General features: G+C 45.9%; 1 pseudogene; it reads right to left on the reverse strand.

Moving 5' to 3' along the window:
• Positions 1–10,441: 10,441 nt before the first annotated feature.
• LOC136662635 (5S ribosomal RNA) lies at positions 10,442–10,560 on the reverse strand (annotated as a pseudogene).
• Between the last annotated feature and the right edge of the window lie 340 nt (positions 10,561–10,900).

A 10,900-nucleotide genomic window follows, 5' to 3' on the forward strand; every position in this document is an offset into this window, starting at 1 on the left:
AAACCACAACATTCAGATGTTACTGTCTTGATCTGGCCGCACATTCTGGCCTCCATCCTCCCATGCTCAGAGCAGATGGAATAACTCGGCTCAGCTTGTCAGTTGCTTTAAGGTCACACGGTGCTGGTGGCCTCGAACTGGCAACCTTCGGATGTTATCTTCAGGCAAATGGAGGCTCAACCCTCTAGACCAGACCTCCTGCCCTTAAGGAACTTAAGAGGTTATGCACAAGTGTGGAACATTTTGTTAGAGATGCCCAGCCCTTCATAGAACTGTGATTTTAAGTGGTGGATGCCTATCAATTAGGATAGAGGGCAAAACTGGGCTCTCAGCCCAGAAACCGGATGCCCCTAGGCATTGCCAGAGATCCTGGAAAAGTAGTGCAATGTTATCGCTCTCTCTGTGCTTTGCTCCCAGAGGTTCAAACCATGTTTATGCCATGCAACTAACCCAGTGGGGATTCATCATCATAACGGATTATTCTGCTACTAAGAACAGCAGTCCCAGGCACATGGCACGCAATGGGCAAGATTGAACCCTGCTTATTCAGTTCTGCAGCTGCATGGGCTGGGACTTCTGCACACAGCCTACGTGCATGCAAGTCGTCAGCGCATGGGTCTCTCCGCATGATTTGGGATCTTGCAAAACTCAAGGTCCTGGATCACCTGTACACAGCATATGCCTGTAGATCCCTTACAGAAGACCAAAATTACACACGTCGGTCTGAAACAAACAACCGTCCTTCTTTCTCGGTCCACTAAATCACACATTTCATCTCTTTTGAACAGAGCGAGGACTGCTTCAAGGTTGAGTTGCAGACAGACCTGCCTGCTCAAGGGACACAATTAGTTAAAAACCAGTGAGCTTACATGGGCTTAATTCCATATTGGAGTGTGATCTGAAATGTACATCTGATGGCACAAATGTTTCCCACAAAGCCATTTGGCAAGAGGGCCTGGGAAGAGGAAGGGCCGCAACAAATCATCACAACCCAGAGAACATATTTAATTTTCTGATAAGCACGGAATGGTTTCAGGCTTCTTTCACAGCACTTACCCAGGGCTACCTATTTTCCTTTTGTCAACAGTGGCTAACCGCAAGTCTCCCTCTTCCTGGAACAGGTGCCTACTGACCTTGCTCTGAGCTTCAGGCTTCAATTTTATAACTCTTATCTAGTTCAAACATCCCTATGATCACCTTCTCTTAAAGAGCCATAATCCCAACAGTAGCCGGGTCCAAACAAAGACAACCCTGGTGATGCATTCACTCTCACTCCATCCCCAAGGGCAAGAAACTCAAAGAGAGATTATTTAAGTAGACCCCAGCAGCTGAGGTTGTGCAGCAGCTGAACAACTGAGCTGCGAATCAGGATTTCCTTGGTTTGACTTTCACATCTATAATGAATTCACGACATGGTCTTAAGCAAACCATTCCTTCTTGGCCTCAGCCTTCTCCAGATGTAGAATGGGTCTAATATCATCTAACAGCCCACTCCAGGATTGCAAGGATTACAACAGACTGCAGCTTAGGAGTTTCTGGATGAATCAACACAGCTAGCTCCATTCCCCACTCTACACGCAACACTTTTAGGCCCCAAATGATTTTTCATGCCAGGGATACCATCGCCAATTTTTGAGCTTATTACAATCGGGCAAGTTCAGCAAAGCCAAACAGGCTTTCAGATGCCTGGCTGAAGACGAGCGGAGATTCTTTAACACAAACTTTTAGACCAGAGTTGGGAACTCAGTGGTTCCCAAACATTTGAGAAGCCCTAGGGGCTGGTGCCTGATGTATAAATGACAGGGGGCTATAAAGGTGATTGGACAGCAGCGCTCCCCTCCCAAGTAGCAGCTTGTATAACAGCTTGTTTAATTCTTTAACCTAATCTGCCCTGTCGATTTCACTGATCACGACTTAGGTTTGAAGCCTAAATCGATGATGTCACTTCCAGCTGTGACGTCACTTCCAGGTTAATGACAGCACTTCTAGTGGGTCCCAACAGATTACCTTTCTAAACAGTGGGTCCCGGTGCAAAAATGTTTGGGAACCACTGCCTTTATAGCTCAAGATCAGGGTATTTGAGGGACCCCTCCTTCCGTATAATCCGACCCATCATCAGAGGGGGCCCTATTAATTGTGTCGCCACTGATGGAGGTGAGGGGGATGGTGGCAAGGAACGAAAGATAAGAGCAATCATTAAAACTGTAATCTCCAGTCACCCACACAGTTTCGTGAACCATCAAAAATTGGGTCATGGCCCTCTGTGGCCCAGACCCACAGTTTGAGAACCATGATCTAACCCTTTTATTGAGTCAGACCAGCAGCCCATCCACCCAGCATTTTAGCCTTAAGTAGCAGTAGTTCTCAAACATTCCACACAGAGGTCAGTCTCAGCCTTGATCTTGAAGGGCATTCAATTGGAGATGCCAAGGATAGGACATGGGACCTTCTGGATACAATGAACCTGCCCCACCTCCGTTCCCAAGCTCCATGCATTGATTGTGTCAGTGTGCACACAGAAACTGTGTGCGTCCAAGATGTGTGTGCACAGATTCTCATCGTGATCTGCTTGCAGGGCCTCCCACTTACATCAAGAGCGCTGGCAGACACACAAGGAGTACTCACATAGGTTCTCTGCATTTAGAAGCTATAACTGCATGGAGGTGAGGAGCCGGGACAACGGCCCAATCCTGTTCTCTTTTGGCAAGCTGAGCCTCCTCAGCTAGGAGACGTATGACACACATTTAACCAAGCAACCTTACTGGCTCGCAATACTTCACCATTCATTACTATCCCACATGCTTCCCACCCCACTGCACAACCCACTCGTGGAAAATGACACCACAATCCTGTGCATGGCGACTCAGAATGAAGTCCCACTGTATGCACAGGATTACAGCTTCTGCCACTGTAGTCCCTGCCATGTAATTTGGGAGTCGCCATCAGCTTTGGGGCCACACGGTGCTATTAAAAATTACTTACCAAATGAAGCACAGAACGCCTTGTCTGTGCAGTGGAGTCTTGTCCACTGCAATAGCCCAGCTTGCAAACCGGCATCGAAAGACCCCATTCAAAGACATTCATTTTTTCATTTAAAGACAATTTTAAGACTTTATAGTGGTTTTAAAAAAAAGAAAGGGGGTAGCAAGCAAGCAAATTGTCCTCCATTGGATTAACCTTTGTACCTGACTGCCAATCTCCATAAAGGAAGGACTCCCTCCCTTCAATCTGACTTTGGCAACTGGCCAGGGGAAGAAAATTCATAGCTGCAGGGTATTTGTCCAGAGCAACCTCTCTAGGTGCCCTCAATGACTTTGTTTGGCCTGTGGAAAGCATTCAGAAGGTGCTTGTAGCATATCCTGCAGATGGCAATAGAAGGAGCTCTCTCCATTATGTCAGGACCCACTGTACAAGTGGAATCCAATTAAGCTGAGGTCCTGCTAAAAACAGGGGCAGACAGAAGGTTATTCCAATGGTGGTCTAAAGTCATTTCCAAGCCTTCCACGTGCCTCAAGGGAATTCACTCTCCGTGGCTCCAGGGAACCCAGGTTCAAATCCCAACCCAGCCTAGATGGGAGCCCAGGAATATAGATCAGCGTGAACTACTGAGTTGTATGCGGACAGACATATAAACCTGGTTTGAATCTTGCCTCTGCCATGAACTCACTAGGTGGTATCAAGCAAGCCACTCTCTCTCTCAGCCTCAACCTTCCCATCTGGGGAAAATTTGTGGGTCTGCCACATTCACAAATCCTGAATCCATGAAGTTCAACCAACTGTGGATTAAAAATGTATTCACATTTTCAGACCCTGATGTACCCACCCGCTATTTCTCAGATCTCTCTCCAGCACTCGCATCTGTTCCGTGAGTTACACATATACAGTTGGCCTGCGTTATCCATGGGGGTTCCGTTCCTAGAATCTCTGTGGATACCGAAATCTGCAGGTGTTTGAATCCACGGATTTCAGGGGTCCTTCGAAGGTAACTGCAGCATGTCCACCAGCAGCCTCTGCGGGTCTCAGAAAGCCGTCCGGACCAACTTAAAGTGAACGTCCGGTTTAAGTTCACTTTAAATTGGTCCAGGCTTTAGAGACTGCAGGTTCAGAATCTGCAGATGAATAAATCCATGGGTTCCAAATCTGCGGATAACACAGGCCACCTGTACTCGCAACTGCAATTTACACAATTTCACACTATTTATGCAAATTTCACACCATTTCATCATGAGCTTGAGGATCCATATTTTTTTTGTATCCGTGCAGAGTCCAGGAACCAAACCCCTGTGGATATGATAGGTTCCATGTGCTTATTTACCTGACAGAATTGTTGCAAGGACTACATCAAGCTAGTACACGTGACACGCTTTGCGTACTCTGAAAGTACAACACAAATGCCAAGTGGTTGTCCGATGATGAACGTCAGTTACAATCCTGCTTTTGGGCATCTTGGAAGAGGACCCAAAGTTTGATGTGATGCAGAAACTGCCGTTTGGACAACCTTCAGATATGCCACAAAGCAGTACCAATCTCTCGGACTGCAAGGAAAAAAATGGACCTTGACTTAAAATTGAACTGAGCTGCGTTGGCTATCACAGTTCACAAAAGACAGAGCCATGCTATCAGGGTAAAGATGCAGCCTTTCAATCACACTGATTGTGGCCCCGGACAAACTTAACAGAGGCGCCATATTAGATTTTACTGCTCCTTGTTGCTCAATGGGAAAACAGATCCCAACACTGCCAACTTAAATCACTCATTTACATATATAGCTTAACATATATTTGCATGCAAGTCGTCCCCCCCCCCCGGTCTCCTTTATTCTCTTTGAAAATGCATTTTATTCACTTGGATAATTAAACTTTTAAAAAAACACCATTTCTGGTTGAGTTCAATTCGCATGGAAATCATGCATTAGCATGCACAAAAGCTGCATTTTAAAATTGTTTTTAATATTAGTGAAATAAAAATTACTTTAAACACATCTGATTATACATTAAGGCAAAGAGCTGAATCCAGAGGTAGTAATTAAGGCAAAAGCTTTTGTGCCGGCAGGGATTCTGAAAGCTCTGACAGTTGGGAGGAAAGAAGTGAATGCCAGCATTCAAATCCATTGTGAAGATATTGGGGTGGGGGGGGGAGGAGCCGTCATGTTGTTGGAGCTTTCCCTCACTGTAGTCAATAACATAGCTCCCTCTGCGTAACTGAGCTATTGATGTTTTGAGTCTCATGATCCCAACAGCTGGAGAAGCTAGTTAATGCCTAGAAAGCTCCCCCCCCCAAAAAAAAACTTGTTTGTGTGTTATCATGAAGGGAGGAGTCCCCAGCCCTGCTTAAAATAAAAGTTTAGAAAGTTGCAGCCCCAATGTATTTACAGTTGCAGTTCTCAAACTGTGGGTCACGGCCCAGTTTTTGGAGGGTTGCAGGGCTGGTGCTACCCGGAAGCCACAAGGCATTCATGATCCAGAGGGGACTGACACAGCCAATAAAGTGGCTTGTGAAGGTAAAACGTTTTACACTACTGAGCTATAGTCATCTCTGCTGGGCTGTCACCAGCAGAGAATTCTCCTAGTGCTGCCAGATTGGCCCAAGGTCACCCAGAAAGCTTCATGGCTGAGTGGGGATTTGAACCCAGTTCTTCCAGGTCTAAGTCCAACATCAGAACCATGGTTCTGCAAAATCCCAGTACTTACAGGATATGATTATCCCACTTTATACTGGAATGAGGCAGGCAAAGAAGGCTACAGTCCTCTCCACACTTACCTGGGAGTAAGCCCCATTGACTGAGTAGATATGCATAGAATTGGGCTCTAAAACATGGCTCCCTCTATCCTTTCTAGTTTGCTCCATCCGTTGAAAATCCAAAACTCCTGATAAAGATCTCGCAACCCTCGGCTTCATTTTCTGGCTCTCTTATCTACTTTCTGGATTGTCCTCTTTTCCTGTCACCCAGGCCTTCTGGGGTACAAACCGGCTTCCAAAAAGTAGCCGGCAATGATTAAACCATCCAATCTCCTTGGCCATGCATCACCCATTTCCCATCACCGTCCTCGACTGGGTCTACCTTTTAACCTGTCAAATTGATTGCTGGCGTTTAGACTGCAAAAACCCTTTAGGGCGAATTTGCCATTACGACAGTCGGCAAAGCAGCACGCAGCTATATAAATAACAATATCGCCCCCATTATTTAAGAACGCTGTACCTGGAGGAAAGTGTTAAAGGATAACAAGGTGAATTACCCAAATAACCTCAGTATTCATTGCACAATCAATTCAACTGTGCAAGCCAGTCAGCTGCACAGCTTTCTGGCTTTAAACTCCTCCGCAGCCAGCAGAAGGCCTTCTGTAGTCTTCAGGGATCTTATTTTGCATTTTAGAGGCTAAAGAGCGCATTCTGAGTAGTCGAGAGCACAAAGGACAACCTGATTAGGTAGCGAGTGTGTTTTGGAATTTGTATGTGCAATTCTTTCTGGCCAGGGTTAGCCCATCCATAAAGACAACTGAGGCACTTGACTCAGGCAGTAGATTGTCAGAGATGCTCCCTCCAACCATCTCCTCTTGCTCCCTGGACTTGAAAAATGGTGGAATAGGGAGGAAAAATAAGTCAGGGCACAATGTTAGAAGGCACTTGGGCCAATGCAAGTCCCTTGCACTGGCCTGGGAGTGTCGCTAAAGTACCATAAAACACTTTTGCGCCACTTGTTGGGGAGACAGGCCAGTGCACGGACGTGACCCCTGAATTATTACTGAAACGAAGGAGGAGAAATTTAACAGGGGACAAATATTTCAAGAAACATGCCACTCTTCCCCCCCTCTCCATTTTGGCTCAGCTGAACCCACAATGCTTCTACAAAGCAAAGAGTCATTTCTCTGACGCCTCTGAAAAGCAAACAATGATTCTCTGTGGCCTCCACAAAACCAACAGGGCTGCAAGCAAGCTTTTCTCTGCAGATTTGGTAGTACCGTAGAATGATCAACAAAAGCTTTAACTGGTGCTGCCGAGTTCAGAGCACACAGACCTGACCTTTCAAAAGGTGTAGCAGCATTCAAATTATAAGGGGGAAAAAAGTCAGGGGGCTTAATAAAATTCACAAGGCCTCCTGACTCCCTCTCCAATTTTAGCCAAATAATGTCCCCCGGTGGCCTTCTAAAGTCAATAGCTAATAACACAATCCTTTGTACGCAGGCATAGAATGCACGCATGGAATCTTAACCAGTTTGTGACCAGGGTACTTGAAAGACATCCTTATGTGAATCTGTACATCCTCTCTGTTCATCATCATCACCATCCGAGGCTCTCCTCTGCATTCCTCAACCTTTGAAGATTTGTCATGGAATGACACAGAGCAGGGTCTTTTCAGTTGTAGCCTCCTGGCTACGTAATTCTCTGCCCCTAGTGGCCCACTGGACTCCCTCCTTGGGCTGGTGTTGGTGCTTGGTCAAGGGTCTTTTTGTTCGGTCAGGTCGTGCCATTGATTCGATTCCCCTGATTCAGGTCCCAGCCCCAGCTGCTTTGTGTATCCTGGCCGTCTTTGCTGTTTTCATCCTTGCCTTTCAGCTTCATTTTTTTGGTGGCATTTCAATCGTTAGAGGGTGTATTGATTTTATGATTTGCAATATAAATGAGTCTTGTCAGTTTGCCGGGAGCCCTTTTGGGGGCTGAAGGGTGCAATAAAAAATCACAAGAAATAAAGAGAAGAAATATTAACACTTACTCAGAAGGCAGTCCCACTGAACTCGGGGAGGCGTCCTCCCAAATGAACAAATAAAAGACTGTAGTCTTTGCTGGGGCATCAGAACAAGGTAACTGGGCTGGGCTCCCTTTGGCACCTTGTAATTCAAGTATGGAGTCTACCAACCCCTCTGGAGTAGCTGCTCATTCTGTCAAACGTTTACTACCAACGGAGTGTTACCATAACCCCTTTTAGCAAAATCTGCTGAAAACCTACACTTTTCCCCTCTTCCATCATTCCCTTTAGCACCCACCTTCTGTGAATGCTCCTGCCCTATTCCTGCCCACTGCCCTCAACCCTCCTCTCTTAGTATGCAGCCAGCCTTCTACGGTTAAAGCTTATTTTGCAGGAGGCCCACAAGCGGCTTTCAATTCAGCAGCTCAGGGAAAATGTGCAGTTTGGCTGCCGTTGACAAGTTAATGACAAGATTCGCGAGTTGGAGTGTTGCAGCGGGAACGAGTGGGTGATGCGCAGAGCATTTAATTGCCTGCACTTCGATGAGTGTTTTGACTTGGTGTTTAAAAAAATTCAGATTGGATTCTTTTGAGTGCGCTCCAGCAGAGCTGTGTCTTCCCCCCCCCCTTCTTTTTGTTCCCAATGGGCCAGTTTGCAGCCTCACCTTATGGCCCTGGCAGAGGTCAGGGGACTGCACTGGTCTCACGTGGAACTGGAGACATCTGTCACAGGTCACAAGAGGTGAGCACTTTGTTCCCCCACAACGCTGGCCGCAGTCAACAAGGCCCATTAATGCTCTTCCCAAGGCAACCTCTGTGCCAATGGCAGCCATGCACGTGCCACCCAGGGAGGGCTCCTGGGTTAAAGGAGTAATCACGGTCATTTGTTTTATTGAAAGTCCCTGGGTGGGGGAAGGTGAGCAAAAGCAACCCAAAGTCTATGCTCTGCATCAACAGCAGATGGAGATGTAAAACTGTGCCTGGAATGCACCACTTCAGGCTGCAGCTGGCAATGGTGGGGGGTCTTGTTTGAACACTCAACTTACCCCCCCCTCCAATAATTACATAGTGATAATCAAGCTAGCATCTTTCTCAATGATATCCAGCTTCGATAGCAAAGGGAAGTTTTTGTAGGGATTTTATATGGAGAATTTAACTATCTATGACACACCCACAACCTACTGTCTGAAATGGTACAGTCTAGGAACAGTTTTAATGCCTTATACTGTGTAACACAAAAATTGATCATGTTGAATTTTTAATCTGTTTTATACAATTCAGAGGCACTGATCACAACATTAATCTTGGGATTTTTTTTTGGGTCATCAAAACTTTTTTAGTCATCTTCAATTTTGTGTTTTTATTCATCCTATTTGCTAATAATACATTGTAAAACACATTGTATGGGGGTACACATATCTGTGGATCCCGTATGTGTGGATTTGCTTATTCACAGATAGGGAAGGGCCCCCCACGCTCCACTGGAGGACTTCCCCAGGCCTCCCTATGCCTTATAAGGGATTAAAAACATCACTTCCAGTTTCCACGAAGAAACTGGAAGCAGCTTTTTTGCAATTTTAAGTCCAGTGGGGTAGGGTATCCCCTGTAACCATGGATTAATGTATCCACGGGGGGGGGGATTATGGAACAGAATGGGGGCACATCTGTACTGTACAACCGCATAGATTTTGGAGTACCGTTTTGACGTTTTCAAAATCCTCACACCAACATTAACAAACAAACATGAAAATATTCAAACACAAAATTGATCAAACTTTGCTACACAGTGTTATCAGACCTCAGTCAGGGCCAAGCTACACAACATAGTGCTTCCTTTTCCTTAAATATAGCTGGGGGGGGGGAGGGAAATAATTCCAGTTGGAAAGAGAGCATCCAGGGAGATGAGAGTTCATCCTCCCCCATACATGCTGATTAGTTTCTGAAAATTGCCCCTCTGAAAGGGAGATTCACTCCCAAAGCAAAATTGCCACTTCAAAGGGACAATTTTCAGAATCAAAACAACTTGCAAGGGGGGAGAACACCCCCAAGACCTGCATTTAAGAAAAAAAATTGGCTACGAGACTACCCTCAGAGGTTAAATGACTAAGACATAGCAATAGAAGGCTATAGGATACGAACATGGGAAGCTGATGCATATTGAATCCTAATTCAATTGGAGGCTATTGATCAATCCAGTTCAATATTGTCTGGCTCACCAGGTTTTCCGGAAGTGACTTTTCCCAGCCTGACCTGGAGATGCCAGGGAGTAAACCTGGGACCTCCTGCATGCAGCCGAGCTACAGCCCTGTCCCCACTGGGAATGACTCTACGGCCATTCTACTCTACTCTAGGGTCCCACTCTACGGCCCTACTCCTATTCTTTCTGTCATTCAAGAAGAGCAGCTTACTTTTCTGTGAAAGAACACCAAGAGCAAGAAGTACACAGTTTGGCTAGTCCAATCTCTCATGATGTCTACAGACGGAAGAAAAAGCCAAAAAGTTTGTGTGCCGTTCCTTTTGGTATTTCAAGTGTCCAAACAAGCAGGGGCTATTTTGCCATTGAGTTACCTTGATATAAATAGCCCAATTTTAAATCTGTGATTGGAACCAACATTCTGGGAAAGGATTACATTTGATAATCAAAATAGTTATCCTGGGGGAAAGGTCATTCTTGGAAATTGCAACACAATTGCAATTGGTCTTGCAAGCGTTGGTCTTGACTGGTTGGCAACCTTCAGTCTCGAAAGACTATGGTATAAGCCTGCAGCACCTGGTATTCCCAGGCGGTCTCCCATCCAAGTACTAACCAGGCCTGACCCTGCTTAGCTTCCAAGATCAGACAAGATCAGGCATGTGCAGGGTAACTTGACTGAAACACTCATTTCCTAAGAATCCGCAGCACAGACTCCATCAAGCTGGTTCTTCTCCTGTTAGTCGAGAGTCAGAGAACTGGTGCAGGGATCAATGGAGATTTATAGCTAGCCAGCCAGGCACTCATGGCTGAATAATGGTGACCAGCTTGCAATGCAGAATAGGAAGGTAATAGCTTACAGGCTGCAGGCTTCATTAATAATGGGCCCCTTTTTGGACCAGGGTGATGCCCATTCAGGAGCATGGGAGCTGCTGCTACCTCCCATCTCTCATGATCAGCATTTACAATTACATGCGAAGCAGGAAGAATGAAGAGTGATACTGCTGTGAAGTCCTCCACAAATGG

This window comes from Tiliqua scincoides, chromosome 11 (genome assembly GCF_035046505.1).
Source record: "Tiliqua scincoides isolate rTilSci1 chromosome 11, rTilSci1.hap2, whole genome shotgun sequence".
NCBI classification, from domain to species: domain Eukaryota; kingdom Metazoa; phylum Chordata; class Lepidosauria; order Squamata; family Scincidae; genus Tiliqua; species Tiliqua scincoides.